This window comes from Ambystoma mexicanum, chromosome 3q (genome assembly GCF_040938575.1).
Source record: "Ambystoma mexicanum isolate Mex_15411 chromosome 3q, UKY_AmexF1_1, whole genome shotgun sequence".
Classification (NCBI taxonomy): domain Eukaryota; kingdom Metazoa; phylum Chordata; class Amphibia; order Caudata; family Ambystomatidae; genus Ambystoma; species Ambystoma mexicanum.
Genome location: NC_090926.1, coordinates 1127260172 through 1127282020, shown reverse-complemented (window position 1 = coordinate 1127282020; position 21849 = coordinate 1127260172). Strand labels below are relative to the sequence as shown.

Below are 21849 nucleotides of genomic sequence, written 5' to 3'. Positions count from 1 at the left end.
TCACTAAGAGAAGGTATTTAAATGTTTGGGAAATCTAAGAGACGTTCCTGTGCCATTGCACTGAAGGTGTTGTGTGCCAGAATGTAAAGATGATACCTACGAGTTTGTCAGACTCCAAAGTAAAAAGAAACAGAGAATAAATCACATTAAACTTACATGAGGGATCAAAAGTCCAGCAAAAGAGCTGGGGGGGTCGCTAAGCTAAAAGGGAATTAACACATTTCTGAGAATTCTCCCTAACAAGTCAACAGATCATGATCCCGTTGATAGATGCACCCTAGGTCAATTGTGGCAACCACATCAGAGGTTTTAATATGCCACCATTTGCGCCTCATTATATTGTGTTGTGTTTAATGGGAGCAATTCATGCAAAATGTAGTCTCTTGGAGACCAAAGAGTTTTACTGTCTTCGAAATATGTTGTCTTCTGCTGCCTCCTTTTTCTTTCCTTCGGCTGCTGCTGTTCTCTTTTAAGTTATAAATTGGAGTGTGTATATTGTTTGTAAGGTTACAGTTTTATTCTTTTTGTATATATTTTTTGTAAGTGTTTAAGTAAAGTCAAATGTTGGCTATGGCACGATAAATAAAAATTAAAAAAAACGATTGGTTTTTTTGGGGAATGGTAGCATGGACATCACTCCGTATAAAGAAAGGAATGTAATCCGTCCAATCCACAAGAAACTGAAAAACTGAGGTAGTACACTCAGTTGAAAATATTATATCCAGAGTATCACTTATGTGTGGGTTCAGATATCAAATGCATAAGTCCGGTATCTGATAATGCTGCCAGCAAATGAGACAGACGGAGTATGTGAGTCATTAAATGTATAAAGTCACCAACAACCAATAGTTTGGAGAATCTAACATTCAGATCAGCAACTAGCAACAAGAGTCAGAAAACATGGGATAATAGGATGGAGGACAGGACGGTAAATAATTAAAAAGATGGTCATTGAGGCAGAAAAATATAATCGAAGTAGTAATGCTTCCATCTTAATCGCATGGCTAAGAAGTAGAGCAATAGCAGTCAAAGGAGTATTTTACACAAATGCAATTCCACCACCAGAATGGTCAGCTACCCGATCACAGAAAATTACATTATAGTTGTAGGGAAGTGCTTGAACTATAGAGGGACCAGAAGACTCCCAAAGCCAGGTTTCGGTAACACATACAAATTCAGGAGCATAATCTTGCAAGAAATCAAAGCAGTAGTGAGCATTCATCAAAACACTATTCGCCAAATCATCTGTCATGGCCAGGTTTACCTACCACCTAAGTGCTAATAAATCCCCATGGTCAGATAGTATCTGTCGAGGCCATACTAAGAAGCGACTCACAGGAAATAGAATCCAAAGAACTATTTGTGGCTTCAGCAGAGGACCATGGGCCGTCAACACCACAGATCGGTCTTTGGAGCGACTTCACCATTCAAGGAGTGCTGCTGCTGCGCTCATTTGCTGCGATTCCTGGCGGTAGGACATTTATAAATAATACGCATGCTATTGCAGGAGCCAATCCAAGTGTTTCTAAAGGATAAGTGTTTGGGGGATTTATCGTTTTTATGCTTCACCTCCTCTCCTAGTAAGACCCCCAGCACTTTTTGCTGGGCTTCTGAACCTTTTTCTTTATATCCTGAATTTTTCCACTCATTCATTCATTCATTCATATTTGCTCTGGTTTTTGGAACTCTGTTCTCCATGTTTTACCTTTACTATGGAGTCTACTTACCTCCATATCACTTTTAAGGCATCTGCATTTAATGTTTACAGCACGCAGCTCCTTACGGGCAGTACTGCTGGAAACCCTGCGACATTTTGTGTTTATCTTTATGAACTACAGTTCTTAAGGATAGAGGGTAACTTTCTGTTCCTCCTCAAACGTTATACTATGACATATGGCACACACCACCTTCAGTGTGCCAATGGAATGCCTAGTATCCCCCCCTTCTCTCTGCTCCTGTGAATTTTTAGTCACATTGACAACCCTCTAGTTATGTTTGGTGGTGGACGTGTTCTTCCAACTATTACTATCACTTATGTTCCAACATGGTGGATTCTTTATTTCTAGCGTGGTGGTTCTAGGTTAGCCCTTCTTCTACCATTCTGGGAGGGGCTGGTCTGCGTTTTGACTTTAGAGGGAACCCTCGGGTGTCCCTGCCTAGGCTCCAGTGCGTCTGGGCAGGCAGCAAGTGGGGGAGGAGTTATTTACACTGCTGCCCTTTGTCTGCCTGAATGGAACCATGGCCTACTGAGGGTCTGGCTCCCCTGATTGGACAGCCAGCCACCCTGTTAAGTGTGAAAGGCCAAGAAGGTTGCAGAGGGGTGCGTGCTTAAACTGAATAAAAGGTGAGGTTCCTGAGGTGAAAGGTAAGTCGACCATGGGAACTCGATGTAACTGAAGACGACCAGATACACCTGCAAACCCTTTGCACCACCTGCAAACCCTTTGCACCACCGTGAAGTGAACACTGCTGTCCTGACCCAGTTTTCTACACGACAGAGCCCCGAAGAGGACTCCTCCACCCCCTTTGGCTGGTGGAACCCACCAGCCCTGAGACGATCTACAATCTGAGCCATCTTCCAAGGTGCTGTGCCTTTCCAGAGCAGCAGATCGCAAATACCAGGAGACCTCTGACCCATTTGTGGTGCAATGTTTTACAGATGCCAAATCCGAAGTCTTTGCTGAGCACCAGGTGAACCTCTAGAGACATGATACGAATCATCCAAGTACCCTCACCAGAGGACAGGACTCCAGGAATCGAAGATTGACTGGGCGAATTGCGTCTTTTGTTGGTGCTGAGAAAAAGGTGCCAAAAACACAGACTGACCAGAGAAGATTCCATGCCAGAAGGTCCTCTCTCGACACTGCTGCTGAAACATCCCATTCAGGGTCCTTCCTTTCGCCACCAGACCGAGGAATCAGGAGACCGGGTCTGTCGCTGCTGCACAGAGGAGAACCCAGATACGAACATTTCTTCTAACCTCAGGTACTTGGGGTGAAAAGGTATTGCTTACCCTTTAACCAACAAGTCGCTCCAGAGTGTCGACTTGTGTCCCTTTAACAGGGTCTCCAACGTTGTGTTAATTCTTCAAGCATTCTTACCTTGAGACTGAAAGTATCCACAGGAACTTTTTCTGTTTGGCTGCTTCCCAAGAGCCCTCGCCAAAATGACAAGCTTTAGTTTGTTCAGAAACTGCTCATAGAACCTGAAGCTCTGATACTGTACGATTAACCAACCCGTTTCCTTCCTAAAATACTTTTTCTAATGTGGTTTTAATAACCAAATACAATTACCGTGTATCTTTGTTTTAACACGAGTGCGCGGCCGTACTGATAATACGGTAGAACTGTCATTTGTGTCAAACTCTAACAATTGTACTGCAAGCAACTACCAACTAAGCAGTGGCCTTCGAAGTAATCCTGTGTGTGTTGGTTCAGTGATCCAAATATTTTAAGACATTCCTTATATAAATATAATAACCAATCAGTTCAGATTAAAATATAGTTAAGTGTTTCTTTGGACTGTTGTACTAACTGGGTTCAGTGTACTTCTCTACAGCTCACATCTTCCTCTATGATAAGCCTGACAGCTCTACCAAGGTTCCTGGAGTAGTAAAAGCTTATACTTAGAGTTGGGGACCTGTATGCCATTGGGGTAGCTTTATGAAGTCTTACCTCACGTGGACTTTAGGAACTCCCCTAACAATAGGCAGAGAGGAAAGACTACGGTGAGTCAGCGAGTGCCGGTACACAGCTAATATCACGTGAATTCGGGAGTACAAACAGAAAAAGCTTGGCAACAGAGCTGGCACTTCGGAAGCGTGAAATAACCGCAGTCAGTTAAATATTCTCCATAAATAAAGAAGACAGCCCTACTATAATTGTGAAGAAATGATTAATAAGCACATCATAAAACGGATTGATATTTTGACAATGAAGGACAGCTCTAGCCGAAGGAAAAAGCTGATCAGGCTATGCTGGCTGCTGGATCTGCTCAATTCTCATAATAGCACTACAGGACACACTTGATAACCCCATTCAGGAGGAGATGATGCAGTTGGGGGTGGGTGGAGTTGGACAAGATGGTTTCTTCCTCATAATAATCACCAGTCGTAACAAAAGATGGAAGAGAGTGAAGTGAATGACAAAGTTGAGATTTATCCTGAAACCTAAAAGGAAGTAATGATCAGAAAGATTTCTTCTCACAGTTGAACTATGCAGCTGAAGGTTATTTAAGCTTATCGCTGACTGAATGCACAAACATCTCCACAGCTAACCGACCATGACCAGGAAGGGTTCATTCAAGGTAGACAGGCTTTCAATAACGTACTTGACCCCTGCCACCTAATACATACATTTTGAAGGTTCTTCAAGGGCTCACCAGTGGTGGTGTACCTCAATGCCAAGCAAACATGCATCAAGGTCAACTGGGGCTTTCTGGCAGGGACGTGGAGAAACAGGTATTTGGCCCAATGATAACACAACCAATATATGCAAACTACTACTGGCCACTGACAAAACTGCAATGAATGGCACCCTCTCAGAGATACTGCAGCTGGAGCACAGCATTGTCAGGGGAGCCCTCGGTCGCCACCAGTTTCCTCCTAAAATCAGAGTGAACCCAAAACTCAAGGGCATAACCTTTCATGAGGATTATAAGCTAGTGATTTGCATCACCATACTGGCCTACATAACCCTCGGAATTATTTAAGAAAAATACCAGCATATATCATTCCCAACATATTTAAGAATTTTGCCACCTTAAAGTTAAAACCCGACACCCCCAACTTCTGAAGTAGACCAAAAGGAATTGGCTGCAAAGGACGCCCCATGACATTTAAATGGCCATATAAGTTACTGAAGCCAATTAATTGATACTCTGATAAATCGTACTGGAACAGAAAAACTTCAGGAATTATGCAGATTATTAAAAAACTTAACTAAAAATGAACAATGCGACAGAACAAAAGAAAGGGGGGTTATTACTCCCAATAGGTAACTGATTAAGATGGTTTTCAACCAGATAGCTAGCTTGGGAAAATAAAAGCTCTCTCCGACAGCAAGCCATTATATATTCCGGTCTCAATGAGATTTCCTTCCTTGAGGAAGACAAATACTGCGTCTCACCCAACGGAATCCTACTGTACCCCTGGTGCCCTTCTCCTCACAGGTGTTCCTCCTGGCTAATATCCCTAGGATCAGGAAGCGTCTTCCTTTCCCTGGGCACCTGGGAGGAAACTTTAGGCAAGGTCTTTGTGAGGACTATGTAGGATTCAGACACATTTGGAGTGGTCGGACCAATAACTCTCAACGCCCCCTTGGTTGCCCTGCAAAAGAGCCTGTTGGGAAATGTCCCTGGGCCAACCAGTGGACTGTACAGCTCAAACCTTGACCACAGTGCAGGAGCGTTGCCATGTCACGTTTTGACTCGAAAATTTGGGTGGGGGGGAATTCTCGATTTGCATTATACGGAACCTTTCCACCAAATGTTGTTGTCCCAGCTGTTTTGGCCCACGATAGCGAAGGCAGCGTCAGATCGCAAGAGTTGGGTGACCCTGTGTCACCATGTGACAGTGAGCCACTGAAGGAGGTTTTCATGCATTCCTTCTTGTGCCCCAAGACCAGCGGCATAAGTGTTTCCTTTGTTCCTCAAACTATTTGAGAGATACAGCTCCTGTTGCAAACCAGACCTGCATCTGCACTTTGACCCCGAATCGAGGGTGGGAAATCAAACCTCCGACGACCCCTTGCAGACCTGCCAAGTTTGGACCAAATCCGAGCAAAGGGCAACGAGTACTGAAACCACTTTCCGGTCGCCCCTTGTTCATCCATATCATTTTACGCATGTAGGATTCCTTGTAGCCCTTTCTTTGGCGTGAGTAGCCTCCGCCTCCTAAAGCCCTCCAAAAGCTGTGAATAGCTTTGTTCATCTCAGCAGATCCTCCCCGGCTCTTGGAACCCGTTTTCAGCCTTCAGAATTCAGTCCTTAACTTTTCCAGTTCTCTAAAAACGTACTTTGTGATTCTATGCACGACTTAACGCTTTTACACAAGCATCAAACATTGATCACGAGGTTCCATTCATCATAGGGCTGGACTTATAAAGTTAGGGTTTTCACTTCTGAAATTCGTCAATTCAAGTTATTTTCCCTTTCCTTTGCAGGTATTGGCAGAGTTTTTAAAATCGCATTTGACTCCAGTAACTGTATATATTTTACAGTGTGTTGTGTTGGAGGTATTTTGCGATTGCTTTTTATTATTTGTTGCGTTGCTTCTTGGCCCTAATAAATAGTATATTTTCCTATACTTCTGTCTAATGTTAATTCTTGGTGTTTCACTGTAGACCTCTAATCACCACCACCCCCCTTTCGATTTAGCCTCGACTGCTCTCCAAGATACCGTGAATTGGTCTGGCTATCTTCCCAAAAGTGTCCGTTTCACTAACAAGGGTGGCCTCTTGAACATCTGTCCATCAGGCCAAAGTTAAGTTTAGAAATCAAATAAAGACAAGCAAACCCATGTGTTGGGATGGAATAGTCTGCTTGGGGCAATGCACCCGTTCTCGAATCTCCACAGCAGTATTCAGCTTTTATCTTCTGCAGCTTAGCACCATTAATGTGAAACTGATGCAGGCACAGCTGTGTGAACAGCTAATGGGTGAGGGTTAGTGGCTTTAATCCTGGGCATTCTCACTGTGCTGGCCCATCAACATCGGCTGTGTGGTGCAGGAAAAGCTTACACACAGAACAAACTGGACTCAGCCCCGTCCGCTCAGTATGCGCTCAACCAACCTTACTGGGAAGACCACAAAGTCATACCCTGATCAAGCCCCTGACGCACAGCCCCACACAGAGAGTGGGACTCCCACACCTGCTCAGTCCACATAGCAGAAAGAAAACTAGGGCCCGGGTAGGGTTTCCCATCCAGACCGATCCTCTTAACTGTGCTTGGGTGTGGGACAACTTCCCACCGCGAGCAGGTGACTGCAGATCCCCCCCAGTGCCAGCCAAATCTTAGTGCCATCTCAACTGGATCTCCTTGCCCCACAAACAAGGGGCAGAGAGAAGCATAGCCAAACCTCAAATGAGCCTGTCAGTCTGCAGGAAGCACATGCAAGCTGCTTTCCTCTTCCCTCACCCATGCGCAGGTTAAGGGTATGCACACACTGCTACCAATTGTTGCCCCTCAAAGCCCCGCAGCAAGAAGATAAAAGGAGATTGTCGGAAGCGGCCGGGACGAGTTTATGGTTTCGAAAACGGTGGGACTTGATGATCTGTGTGTTCACGCATAAAGGTTCTTTCCTCTAACGGAGCTGCAGCGGTGGAGTGTCGTGTGCGGGGAGCAGAGCGGCAGCTTTGAGCTGAGCTGTCTGAGGATAACTGAGGACAACGGAGGGGCATATGCCCTCTGTACCGTGTGTTAGGCAGAAACGTGTGCAGTTCCCTTAGGGACCACTGCAAAAGATTTAGGTCTACAGGTGGTTGGCAGTAAACCCAATTGGTAGCAGTCCGTACCACCCAGATTTATCTGGTAGCTGTGGCTGAGCAGTCCGACTTCTCTCAAGAAGAGTTAGGCAGTATACACAATAGGTACCGAGATACAGTAGCACAAGCAAACACTGACCAGAGCTTTGGTGTAAAAGTATATAATTATTTAAAGACACACTTGTAAATTACACTAACTCAAAAATTTAACACACAGTCACTATTATATATACAACCCTGATTACTTATTAGACAAGTCTTAAGGAGAAACACCACTTATTTTCAGACAGAGGTGAGCGCTTAACATAAGATGGCACTTTAATAAGTTATAGAAAAAGGGAGGGAAAAGGCAAAGTTATGAAAGCACACAATTTCAATACTTTTCAAAGAACCACAGTGAGGCAGGTTAGGCAGAGTCTACTGGAGAGCAAGGAAGTTCAAATGCCAGGCCCACTCTTAGAGAGAGCAAGCGAAATGTGTCCAGGATCACACAGTGGGGTTATGCCCAAAGAGTCTTTGTAGATAGTTCATAAAAGATTGAGATCAAGTCAGGAAAAGTTAGTTAACAGGCCTCAGGCCAACCCAGGTTAGAAAGTGGAGGATTTAATGTCACCCCGAACGATCTGTCGTAAGGGAAGCCAGGCGAGACACAGTACCTGAAATGGTAAGAACGCTCCAGCGGGGGCAGTTGTTCCTGGCAGCGGTTGCAAGTCGGCGTTTTCGTCCAGAGGAAGAGGAGGTCTCGACGTGGAGGAAAGATGAAGGTTGTTGCACTGCCAGGGAAGAAACCAGCCGGGAGTTCTCCAGTTACAAGGTACTACCCTTTTCTTTGCGGTAGTGGTAACCCATGGTGTTCCAGTTGCCGGGGTGCTTGGCACAGGCAAGGCGGCCACGAGATGGTCCAGGAAGGAAAAAAGACGGGCAAACTGGTTATCCCCACCAGTCAAAGGAAGAAGACTCTCCGGACTGGAGATCTCCTCTGTCGTCGGGAAAAGTGGTGAGACAGTTCAGCAGGGCTCCACCGGTGGTGTCGTCGTTGCAGGTCGGCTTGGCTTCTCCCTCCTCGGATTCTTAGGTCCCGTGGCGACTTCTGAAGTTCCAGTCCCCAAAGCCCTGCTTTTATGCAGAAAACCGCCATTCATTCAGCCTAGCTGTCACTCAAACATGCTAAGTGGTGAGCCGGGGGCCAATCACACGAGTGCGACTTGAGTTGCAGAGGCAACTCAGTCCAAGGTGCCTAAACCCCCTCCCACACCCCCTGTGGTACCCAGACAGAGTGGCACCACTTTTGGAGGCTTCTGTGGAGAAGCCCGCCAAAAAGTGGAGCAAAGGGCTCGACTTGGGTTGGTCACAGAAGCGAACACAAACGCCATTTTGGAACCAAGTTTCGGCAAAAAATAGCAACCAGTGAATTTATATTAATTTAATAAACCGGCGGTATGTTCGAGGCTATATTAAAAAGTGGTAGCCTCGAATGGGAAAATCCCATAGGAGTATATTCGCGGTCGAATATATATGATATAGCATTTGTAACGCGCCTATTCACAAGTGTTTCAAGGCGCGACAAGGCGGGGGGTGGGAGGGGAACAAGGGGAGTCAGACAACGATCCTACTAGGCCAGGTGTCATTCAGATTGCGCAAGTGCAAGGGTAGAGGGGAAGGAAAAGTGCAGGGGGGAAAGGTAGAGGGGAAAGTGCAGTACAGGGTTATAGCATACAGGATAAATAACAAGGGCCAGCTGGTGGCAAGTGCAAGGTAAGTGCAGACAAGTGCTGGGAAGGGGGGCTGTAGGGATACAGACACAGTCCCGCAGTGCAGGGGTTGCCAGGGAGGCAGTGCAGGGGAGAGTGGCTGGGCCAAGGACCGAGAACGGTGAGTGGCCCAGTTGCAGATTCAGTGCAGTTTCAGTAATTTTAGCAGGGGAGAGGGGGAGAGAAAGCGGAGGCAAAGAGGAAGGTTTTGAGGTGCTTCTGGAACCGGAGATGGTTCTCCTCAAGTTTCAGGGAGGCAGGAAGAATATAAAAAGTAGTATCCACTGCCACCAGCCAAAACTGTCGGGGGGGACTGAACAGTGCCCCCTCGAACAACAGACACCGGGGCAATCGAATTGCCCCGACCAGTACGTCCACAATATGATGGTTTGTACTGGTTCTGTTCACAATTTAAGACTAGTAAAGCCAATGGTGACTTTACATGCCCTGGGAGACAGTAGTCAGTCCCAGGGTATGGAGTCTATGTTTGGGGGTCCCTACAACACCCCTGGGTTACTGCACGGAGGGTGCTGTGTAACTCATATCAAAAACACATGAAAGCCTATGGGGTAAAGGACCCCATAGAACACATACAAAGTCAAAGGAACACCTCAAATCAGGTCTAAGAGTGGGAGAAAGAGAGTCTCACTCTTAGCAGGAGTGAAAAATGAACCCCAAAAAAATCCAGCAAAGCTGCTGGGGGACTCACTAGGTTTGGGAAATTAGCCTTAACAGAGAATTCTCCCCAACACCGTGCTGTAGTAGCTGCCCGCACAAGTGAAGGGTGCGCGTACATCACGGCCGTTGGCTGTCTGCTGGCAGCTGATGCTCCTTTGTGGGGGCCGCTCCAACCAAGACCCAGGTAAGAGCGACGATTGATTGCTCATTATGTTCAAAGCAATCCCTTCTACATGCCTTGCCTAGGAATAAACTAAGCATAGTTTTCAAGCCACACTCATACTCATTCCAGGCAATAACGTAAAGCACCCTGCACAGGCAATACCGAGGTGGCTCCCAAGCCCTGTTTTTTGTCAGATTTGTCTTCCATCATAGCACCCAGAGACTGCAGGCCTTTGATCTGGGTAGCGCTGGTGGTCCTCGCCTCAGCTAAATCAAGCCTGTCTTGGATACGCTGCAAATAAACACTGCAAACATTTCAGCCGAGATTTCTCTTGGACAGAACTTTCGGCACCATTTCTTTTTTAAATACAGCTGCTGTACTTAGAGGGATTCTCGTTTACTACTCTTTGTGATCTGCTCAAAAACTGCTGACCTCCCAAAGATTTGAGTTGTGACTCAATATGAATCGAGTAGTATGCACTTTATGTTCTGATATGCCAGTGATGGGAAGAGCCCAACAAATGGGGCTAAAGGGCAAGCATGTAGAATTTCAAACATCATATCTAAATTCAGTCCAGATTGCTTCTAATCAAATGCATCGAGTGAATAAATCCAAAAAACTGGGTAATGGTAAACTAATCCTGAATGCCGACATACGCTCCTTTTGCCATGACATACCAACAAAGCAGTTTAGTACTGAAGGAGTTTCTGCCTTGTCTGGTGCTGGTCCTCCTGACACTGATAGAACAACTCGCCCAAGGAACAACAACTCGCCCAGAACCCATACAAAATTCCAACTCTTCTGGTGTCTTCCTCAAAAAATTGTCCAATGCATTGCTGTCTGATAATACCGTTCTATAGGGAGATCCTACTGGCCCAAGTTGCGATCTTGACTCTATAGACACAAACTCACCACTTGCCCCAAAAGACATAGCAATTATTGACCTTGAGACAAATGAATCAAACTCCTTTTTGGAGCAAAGCTGGGATAAAATGTCATGCTCACCAGAGCTTTTCCCCCGAGATCTTACTCACGTAGAATACGATCTAGAAGCATCTTATATAGCACCTACTCTGCTAAGAAGAGACCTTGGGAGTCATTCAACAAGCGAACCCACGACCTTTCTCATTCAAATTACACTTAATGCTCTAAATTTAACTATAAAAACACATTGATTTTCACCTCCAAAGACTCAAAAAGTTTAACCAATCTCCAAGCGTCACAATTGGATAACATCTTGGACTAGCAGAAAAATCCTGATTGTTACATCATGCAAACCCTTAAAACTTTGGCCACTGGCGTAGGTGTTCCAAATAACAATGTTACTGACTCAAATGCATCACTGGTACTTATCAAGGCCACTAAAGTTCCTACGAATTCTATTGCTGTACAGGCTGACTGTATCACTTCACTTCCCGTCATTGATTGTTACATCATGCAAACCCTTAAAACTTTGGCCACTGGCGTAGGTGTTCCAAATAACAATGTTACTGACTCAAATGCATCACTGGTACTTATCAAGGCCACTAAAGTTCCTACGAATTCTATTGCTGTACAGGCTGACTGTATCACTTCACTTCCCGTCATTGACGGGATTATCACAGTGGACACACAAGCCTCCGCATTGGTGGAGACTTCTGTCCCCATAGAAAGCGCACCTATTATAGCTGAGAAACGGGCTGTTGCCATTTTTTCCAAAAGACAGTGAAAATAACATGACATCACAGTCTTTAAAAATGGGGAAAAACACTGAAAAGAAATAAAAAAACATGAAAGCAATTAAAAAATAACAGCTCAGCTACTAAGCAATTCTTTAAAGATGTAAAACTTCCACCAAAAAAGGGTTTGACATTAGCAGCAAGTGCGGTAGCTAAGAAATATGCATCTTTGAACTTGGTTTGTAATAACAGATCAATCATTGAAACCCAACAAGTGATAGCACCTTATGCTCCATTGATGACCTGGTGCAAGTTGTGGACACCATGCAAGGGTCGTCTTCGGTTGCTGCAAGCTCTGCCCCGAAAGCAAATCCAACTCAAGGAAACACATCACTAACACACAAGGAAAATGTTGCCTTGGATGTGCGAAGAAATGAAATACGAAAAGAAGTAGATGCCTACATGGCAGGGTTAAGACCCACATTAATTGATAATACCTCAAAATTGCCCAAATATTCAGAATCTGCTGAAGCTGCAGAAAAGTTGAACAAATCCTCAGCCTCCAAAAATAAGAACTCTGCATTAAGTAAAGTACGGGAAATGCATTCTCAAACTATGAGAACTGATGATATAAATAGCCCCCATGGTCAACTTTATTTGGGTTTGCTTTCCGCTGGCATTACGACAACAGCAGTCCCTGATAATACTTCCAGTTAATACTTTCCTCCTACATCAAGTTGTGTGACAGGTCATGTGACAGGAATGGCCAGGGAGGTAGATGGCATACTGAAAATCCTAATGTTGCATAAACCTAAACAAATGCCCATCATGCAAAAACCCAAAGAGGCGGATATGGAAAAAGTCCATTCCATCTAGTGGCTGTCCCTTCTCGATCCTTATTGGCTGTAGACAGGCCCCATTCACACAGTATCACTTAAATCGCCAGAGTATAATAGAATTATTCTCTGATGTCCCAGCCAGAAGATATAGGGTCTTCGGACATTGAGGAGTTTGAATTTCTTGATGACAAAACACTGACTCTGGTAAGATTGTGGTTGAGATCAAGAGTTGTACTAAATGCCATCTGGCAAGCCAAACAGCTCTTCAAAATGGGATTTGTTGTACTCGCTGGCCCTGCTTTTGCATATAATACAGAGCCACATAACAATTTCCCCAACAATCCCACCTTGCCTAAGTGTGAACCCTAAATCTCTTATTAAACTAAGGCCACAAGATTCAAATGCATGCCGTTGTAATTGTCACAAGAACAACAGCCAACTAGACTTACCCGTAAATCAAAAGGTTCTCTCATTGGCTTGCTGGAACACTTGCGGCTTTGTGCACTTGTTAAATAAAACCAATAATGGCATTGAGAGTTATGATATAGTGGTTCTCCAAGAAACTTGGCTGACCAATGCCCCCATTTGGGACAGTCATGATGTATTGTTAATACCAGCATCGAGGGGTTTAAAGGGACGGCCAACTTCAGGGCTCCTGACAGGTGTTAAGACCAATTCAAATGGCATCCTCTCTTCTTGGACATCACCAAATCCGTATATTCAATTAACAAAGTTTGTAGATCATCAAACTACTTATGCAATAGTTAATTTGTACTGGAATCCTAGAGCAATTTCTATTGAAGTACTGTTTAACGATCTAAATGACGTTTTTGAACAAATAGCACTCTCATCTGATGTTTCTCACGGTTTATAGTCATAATCTCGAATACAAATATGTCGAAAGTCATAATGTCGAAAAAATAAAGTCGAATTTCTTTTTTTTGTTGATTTTTATTCGAAATGGGGGGTTCCCCCCCCCCCCAACCCCCTTTTAATTTTTTTTTATGTTTTACCCCTTTTTTTTACCACCGGAACCCCAAAAAAACATGTAAATTAAAAAAAAAAAAACAATTCGACATTTTTGTTTTCGACATTGTTTCGACATTATTGTAATTCGAGATTGTTTTCGAGATAATGACTGGACACCGTTTCTCACATTATAGTTGCTGGTGATTTGAATTTACATTGTTTGGACCCTGTTACCACTCAGAATCAGGCTTGTATGTTGCAATGGTCACACTTTACAAAATCACGTGGCTTACACATGGCCAACAGAGCATGTCTAAATGATATTCCTCCAGAACATACGTGGAAAAGCCAAAGCAATCATCGACTTTATGTAGATGCTAAATTGTTTTCTAATATAATCGAGTTTCAAGTAATACCCACCACACAAAGCGATCACAATATGCTTAGGCTACTTTGGCGCGTAAGCTATGTTAAGTCCACTGTGCAACAACTGCAAGGAAAGGGGGAGATTCAAGTCAATTATGCCTTAAAATCGTACAAGATGGTCAGAATCCACCTTTGGACACTAACTCTGCATTAGATTCAGTCTATTGTCAATTCAAGTACAATCGTAACGAAGGCGTAACTAACTATTATGATCTTATACTAGTGTTTCACAGTCCCACGTCTTACATCTCACAAAAAAAAAAATACTTCAGTTTCAATCCTGAAAGAAAAGCATGTTTTCGAGCAAGCAAAAGACAAGCAATACTGCTGCCTCCAAATACAAGGGCACGTGTTCTAGTCAAAATCAAAACTACTCAAAAATTGGATGCAAGCCCATAAGGCTCTTCAGTATCAACAAGATGGTGAGAGGATGTTGGAATTGATACAAATCAAAAATATGGCTCGTACGTGGGAGACTCTAAATCAGGCTGGTGTTGTTTCCCCAACTCAGTGTACAGGTAAGGTAAATGGATGATCTGAACTAGAGTGGGTGACACAATTCAAACAACTCTTTGCTAAACCAAGTAGCCTGGCTTACTCTTCAGAAGTTGAGGCGTTCCAACAGTTCAAACTAGATTTTGATAGAGATGATATTCTCAACTACATAAATAAAGGTGAGCAAATCGAGAGCCCCGGGACCTGATGGTCTTTCTAATTTTACATTGAAGCAACATCCACAACTTTGGGCCGACATCCTATAAGATTTTCTCTCACATAAACCTCACACAACAATTACTGTTCTCTTGGAAGCACTCAATTGGGATTCCCATTTATAAAAAAGGAGACTGTTCCAAACCCCAAAGCTACAAGATCAATAGCTTTGCTTGATGCACCGGGGAAAATATATAGTCACATTGTGTTGAAACAACTCAATCGATGGACGGCAGAATCCAAAAACAGACATCCCTTTCAGGCAGGTTTTGTGGCGGGTCTTGGTACCATTCCTAACATCATAGCACTAAATATGGTCAGAGCAAAAGGAGCAGAGTGAAAACAGCCGATCTACATGGCATTTGTGGATTTTCGTGTCGCTTTTGACTCAGTTGATCGACTAGACATTTTTTTATCAAGCTAACTGACTACAAGTTCCCTTCTTCACTCTTAACCTTAATAGAATTACTACACATTACTTCCAGTTTGAGACTGTCTACCCTCCTTAATATGCCCATAGAACCCAACATGTTTGCCAAGGCGATGGAAGATGGTCCGAGGGTGGCCACGATTGACACAGTGCTGTCCTTCGTGTCTTCCCTAGTAGAGTCAGGGGTTCATGTTCTGTCATGCAGGACTTATCTCTCAGGGGTTTCTGCGTACCTTTCTACAGACCTGTGTTCTTATTCTCTAACTAACCCAGTGGTGAAGAGGCATTTTGCTGGCTTGACACACCTCTACCCTCCGGATCATAATCCGCACCCGCCATGGGACCTAAATGTTGTCCTGACGGCACTGTGCCATAAACCCTTTGAACCAATGGCTACGGTAGACCTCAAGTTCTTGTCTTGGAAAGTGTCCTTTCTGGTCGCCGTTACGTCAGCGAGGAGAGTGAGTCAGCTCCAGGCATTGTCGGTGATGTGCTTGGAACCAGCGAAGTGGGGGGAACTAGTGAAGTGGTACAATTAGTTAAGTGAATGGAACGTGTGAAGATGACGTATGTGGATGGATGATGCATGGAGTAAGGATAATATGGGTAGAACGAATCAAAGGATCAGTGTGAAGATGACTTATGTGTATGGATGACGCATGGACAAAGGATAACGTGGCTAGAACGAATGACAGGAGTAGTGCATAAAATGGTGGAGGGCATAAAATGGTTGGAGTGCATGGAACGGATGGGAGTGCACAGAATGGCGGGACGTACATGAAATGGTTTGGAGGGCATGGAATGTCTGAAAGAACACTGAAAGGAATGGTCTGAGTGCTTGAAACGGTCGTAATGCATGGAACAGTCGGAGTACATGGAACGGATGAAGTTCATGGAACTATTGGAGTGGGCGCGATCTCAGGCACCTACTGTAAACCACCATACTCACATCTCCACGCTTACTCTCTTCTTTAAACCACCACTCAAATAGAACACAGCAATACTATGACACCATACGGTATAGCTGTTCTCATACCAACATCTGCCTCATACTCCCCATCACTCTAACTAAACACTGCTGGTTACACACACCCCCAGCCAGGCGTTCTCCTCAGGCGTAACGCAGCCACGATCGATCTGGATAATTCCTGCCAGAACGAACACATACTATTGACCGCCCAACCACCACACCTACCGCTAAGAAGCAGCTATGACACGAATGCCACACCAGCTGCACACGCACCTTTGACTCTCTCTACTCTCTCTACTGACTTGAACTACGGTTCCCAAGGGCGTTCAACCTATCAGCGCCTTCAGACCATACCAATGGTATATAAGGCGCTATATAAATGCAAAGTAACATAATATAACATAACATAACACACCAACACCTCCATGCAGGTGCGTTTTACCTTGCAGGGCCTATTGTCAACCACTTTCCAAACACATCGTGGTTTACGGCAGGGATGCATTCTGGCGTCCACTTTGTTCAACCTATTTCTGAGAGATATAGGGTGGCGTCTAGATGAGTCCTTAGCAGATGCTCCCAAGTTTGGTTCACAAAAACTGGCTTGGTTACTTTATGCAGATGACCTGGTTTTGCCATCACAGACACCCCGAGGACTGCAAAATCTATTAACCAAATTAGAAGAATACACTAACGCAAACAATCTACCAATTAACGTCGAAAAAACGCAGATCGTAATTTGTGGAGCAAAGCTAGGGAAGTCAACTACATTTTCATGGAAACTATATCAATCCAACTTAATGGTTGTAGAACAATAGACATATCTAGGAGTAATTTTTAGTGGGCACACTGCCAGCCCAACTTTTCTTACATCGGTTGAATCAAAACTACAAAGCCTAACTTCACACAGCCCAAGATTCTAGCCCATAAATATGGTAAATTCTCCTAGTCCCATATCATAATGTTCTATCAACAAAAAGTGGTTCCAACCATTCTTTATGATGTAGAGGCAATGTTGCCTTGGAATCCAGTAAAACGGGAGAGAATTGAGGCTTGGTTCAGGACGACCATCCTGCAACTACCTAATTGCGTCCCGATGGCCTTAATCAGATACGAACTTGGCCTTGCATCCTTAGCTGTGCACGTGGCTTGGAAATTGTGTGCTTTTCTTAGGAAATACATGCTGGGTGTCGAATGCTCCACTATACTATCTACTGTAGCCTGCTATATGTTGGCCTCTAAGGACAAATTTCCAACTGTTTAGCGTAATTTTGTTTTTGACATTATTACTTTCGATGATCTGTCAAGTGATGAATTATTAGCTAACCCAGATAAATTTAAGATGAAACTTCACAGATACGATTGGGTATGTACACGAGAAAAATGCATCACCTACACCGATTTCAATGTATTAATTTTTGGTTACAAGAAACTGGGTCAGATGGCAGACTATCTAGTGCGCTGTCCATCTCCGTACATCCGAAATCAGTATATGAGATTGAGAATGAAATACGTGTCAGGAGAGGTAGAATTTCAGAGGAAATCTCCTGCCGTTTCTGTAAACAACCTGGGCTCACGGAAACGTTACAACACGTGGTAGTAGAGTGTGGTGGTAGTAGAGTCTCGCCCTGAAGACAGAGCGGGCCTTGTTTTTCAGCAACCTTTTGGTTTTGATTTTCACGTCTAATTACATATGGCATGCTCTTTTCTCTACTAATAGAACGTCGGTTAAAGTTGCTTTGGTAGAATTCCTTGACATCCCTTTTTCACCAACATCTAATTGAAAAACATGTGATGTCTAAACAGCTTATCACATAGATGGAGTTTATTTTACTTTACCAAAAATGTTTTACTTAATTTTTAAGTTGTTGTCTTTATTTCAATGATTGTTTTAACATAAAGAACATTTTTGTAATAATTCATGTGAATTTTGTAATGCATGATGAAATTGTATGAAAATATGTCTTTTATATGTCATGACTTTTTAAAAGGTTGAATTTTCTTATTTCAGCCAACCAAAATAATTAAAAATAAATAAAATATAAAAATAAAAAAAAAGGCCCCTGTCCAGGTGACAGGAATAAATTAACTGAGGGAGTAGGGCAACAGGAGGAATAACTCCTGGGGAGGGACGGAACTATCTTAACTGGAAAAAATGTCCCGTCAGTGAAGGCTGTGCCTCACAAGTAAGTACTGGGAAGAGGGAAGTGGAGGCAATACAGGTTTTGTGTTATAGGGTTTAGAAAAGTACACCGGTACGTAGTAGGGGTTTAATGTTGCAACAAGGCACAACAGTATAGATGGCTCCTGTCTTGAGCAGGCTGGGCGACAAGAAACAAAGCAGGGGTTTTGCGGTGTGGAATAGGAAAGATGTCAGTTAGGGGTCCTTTGGCTGCCTCAGAGTCAGCCCACCAGGCTGCCCTAATGGCTCGCCTCTACCAATTAACTGGTTGGCAGTTCTACCTCTCCATTTCCTTTGCCATTGAAGTGTCTCATGACTCAACACAAATAGTCTAGCCAATACATCATTTTCTCTCAATGAAACTCTGTAATCACCATTTTATTTAAGCGTTTCATGTTTTTGAAATCTTGTCCCAAGGAGCCAGCAGCTGCTGCCTAGAACCAGTCCACCCACAATGTTGAGGATGTCGGATCGGTCACCTGACAACTGGAGCCACAATCTCAGAGGTTAAGTGGGCGGGAGCTAAAAGGGTACCATGTTCCTCTACTTTTTGTGAAAATCCACCATTGGTCCCTTACTTTTTGTAACCATGAGCACCGTTCATAGACAGCAGGTGTTTTTTGCTCCCCACAATTTTGTATGTGCACCCGGGTCTGCCTGGAACACTCTAGTCTTGCATCTTACTGAGCTATCTCGCAGACACTGGTTTGCATGAATAGCCTTCTTGGCACCCATTCCCGAAGACCAACATAGCTCTGCACTGCAATAATCAGCCTCTGTCTTCTGCAGACAAGCACCATTAACATGAAATTGCTGCAGGCACAGCTATGTGTGCAGTTAATAGGTGGTGGAGGGGAAGTTGCTATGGTCCTGGGCAGGTCACATGAGAGTCCGTATCGTGGGTAATTAGAAGAGAAAGTTTGCATAAAGGTGCATGCTTGGGGAGCCATTATTGAAATTCCTAAACGGTTAATTCCAATTGATGCACATACCGTAGCACAGACACCCAAATCGCAGTACTGCGCTATTAAAAGGTGTTTGCCGAAATGCTAACTACCCACACTCAGTTCAGCGCTCGCTGCTCTCGAGCCAGTTGTGTGCTTCAAACAATAAAATACATTAAGTAATGGTGGTCGTTTTTTTCCAACGTTTCTGTCAGTGTTGATCGTGCATACATTCATAAAACACTGTGTCGGATGATGAAATGGAGGAAAGCCAGGACACGGGTATCGGGTTTGTATTGTGGGTTGATTGAGGGGTCGGTGTGATGCGGTGAAGGTAGACCCACTACTCTTTTGTACACTTCGATCCCTGCACAATCTACTGGGCGATAATAGCATATGCATGTCCCTGTATCATGGAACATACAGCCCTGACGCCAAGCAATCCCTCAGGGACACGTGTATATTTTATAGCTGCCACTTACCTATGATATGCCCCAAAGAGGGTACTATTCCGTGCCCTTTACAGTTTATCGGGACACCGTTTTATGGCCTATTAGTATTACCAAGCGCCCACCCGCGTTCCTCATTGGCGGCCAGGGTCAGACAGTGCATCCCGTGTCACCCACCTCTGTTCATGTAACTGATATGGTGTAAAGTCCCACCTTTCCGTCCCCAAGGCGTATAATAGGGCATAACCCCACGTTCCCTTTTTACCTGATAGCACTGCGGCGGTGGCTGCTCAGCAACAGTAGTTTCTAGTTCCTATTCGAGAAACGGCCCTTAACTAAGATCCTGCCTCTCGTCATCACGTGGGTTGCACGTTTGGGAAGTCACGCGCACCAGGTTGCAGGCGTCATCAACGTGTGCGTGGCGTGAGCGGGAAGGCTGGCGCAGCCTCGTGGCCGAGAGCGGAAGGTCGAAGTTTAAGGCAGCACCATGGCCGAGAGCTGATGAACACCACCATTGCTCCGTTAACATGCGAATTTGGTGTACAGTAAGTCTTATAGCTATCGCTTACTTGGATGTTATTTTAGTGGAGCAGGTTGATTTGTCCTGTCCGGAGGAGGGAGGTATTTCTGAGTATATTGCTAATTCGTTATGTGCAAGAGGGTGTTTTTGTGCAATGGGGCCGAGCACGGCCACTCCTGCGGTCCCAGGTGAATTCCCAGTATACCAGTTTACAGTAATAATGTGGATAGTTATTTTTGGTTTGTTTTCTTTTGGGGTGGCTTTTTTTGCCCTGCCTGCCGGAGAGGGGTATTTTGGGGATTTGTTACATGCAACAGACAGGGCAGTTTCTAGGCAATACAGTACCCAGGGCAAAAAATAAAAATGTGCCCCCTCCCCCATGAGTTTGCTACACACTCTCATGATGCAAACTTTGACTCTGCGCAAGCACTACCTAACATAATGCTCAAAATCTGTGTGCACAGATGCAGCCCAGCAGGGCCCATAAAATGTCAGAAGAGGCTGCAGTGCGGCTGACCAAACATGAGGTGCTCAAGTACTGCATCATATTTATAGGGGGGGGGGGAGGAATGGTGTTAACAAAAAAATGCAATAAGGGACTGATGTAAAGGCTAACTCCTTCATAGAGTTAAGGAGTGGGACAAGGAAGAGGAGGACACAGAGGCAATGGATCGTTATATGGATTATTTTTATGTATATTTTGGCAAGGGACAGGGGGACTCGCCCCCAGGTTTACAAGCAAAGTCTAAAGTAACTTATATTGCAAATGCTGACAGAAGGCCCCAGCCAGGCACAATAGTTTATCATGTCTGTGCTGCATTAAATAACTTCTTGGTGTCATTGTCAAAGCTCACTGCTCATCAAAAGTGCAGAGCACAGTTTCCTATTTCCTATTGCTGTGCGTGAGAAAGACGGCCAGTCTTATTTTTTGCTTTGAATTCTGGGACTTGTAGTTTTCCTTAATTTCTCATTGAAAAACCTACAAGTTCCAGGGTGCACAGTGGTGATGGCAAGTATGGGGGCTCAGTCTGCCATAACTGGCGAATTTCAGGGGGTTTTCGGTTTTAATTTGAACCATAATGGGGAGGGCAAACACAGGTTTTTCGTAGGGCAACTTAACCATAACGTCCCCTCAACAAAGTTTTTTTTGTAGTGTATATTACAGGTTTTTGGGAGGGCAACGTAACCATAACGTGCCTTTAACAAAGTTTTTTTTAACTGAATGCCATGGGTTTTTAGTAGTGTAAATATATCATAACAGCACGTTAACAAAAAATGTGTACTACATTTATCAGGGTTCTAATGGTAACACATAAGCATACTACTGTAAAGGAACATTTGAAGTAACTGCCCACCTTCCGAAGAATTCCACATTATCATATGCTGGAGCACAGCATGGGGGCGTGTTCGAAAAGTCATACGCACTTCACATTGACATGTGTAACTGGGTGACATTGTATATTCTTGTACGAATTTGAAAATGGAAAATGTCCGGCACAGAACTCCACAAGGCAAGCGTGCAACACAATATAAGCAAGAGTGCATACCGACGTATCTGAATCATTAACCCCTATTTCTCGCCAAAGAGTGGGGATGAATGCCATAAGCAATCGAGATTTTACAGCAGTAACCCGTGCTACCAAGAAAGAGGATTTTTTGTCTTCAACCGGAACGTCTCCG

At 44.2% G+C, this 21849-nt stretch overlaps 1 protein-coding gene across 1 annotated transcript in view; it reads right to left on the bottom strand.

Annotated features, from left to right (window-relative positions):
* The window catches only part of TRAPPC5 (trafficking protein particle complex subunit 5), a 39141-nt gene extending 19127 nt beyond the window's left edge, over positions 1-20014 (bottom strand). The window contains exon 1 of the mRNA XM_069603919.1: positions 19915-20014. The gene's annotated coding sequence lies outside the window, so the exon portion shown is untranslated. The remainder of the gene's footprint in view (positions 1-19914) is intronic.
* Between the last annotated feature and the right edge of the window lie 1835 nt (positions 20015-21849).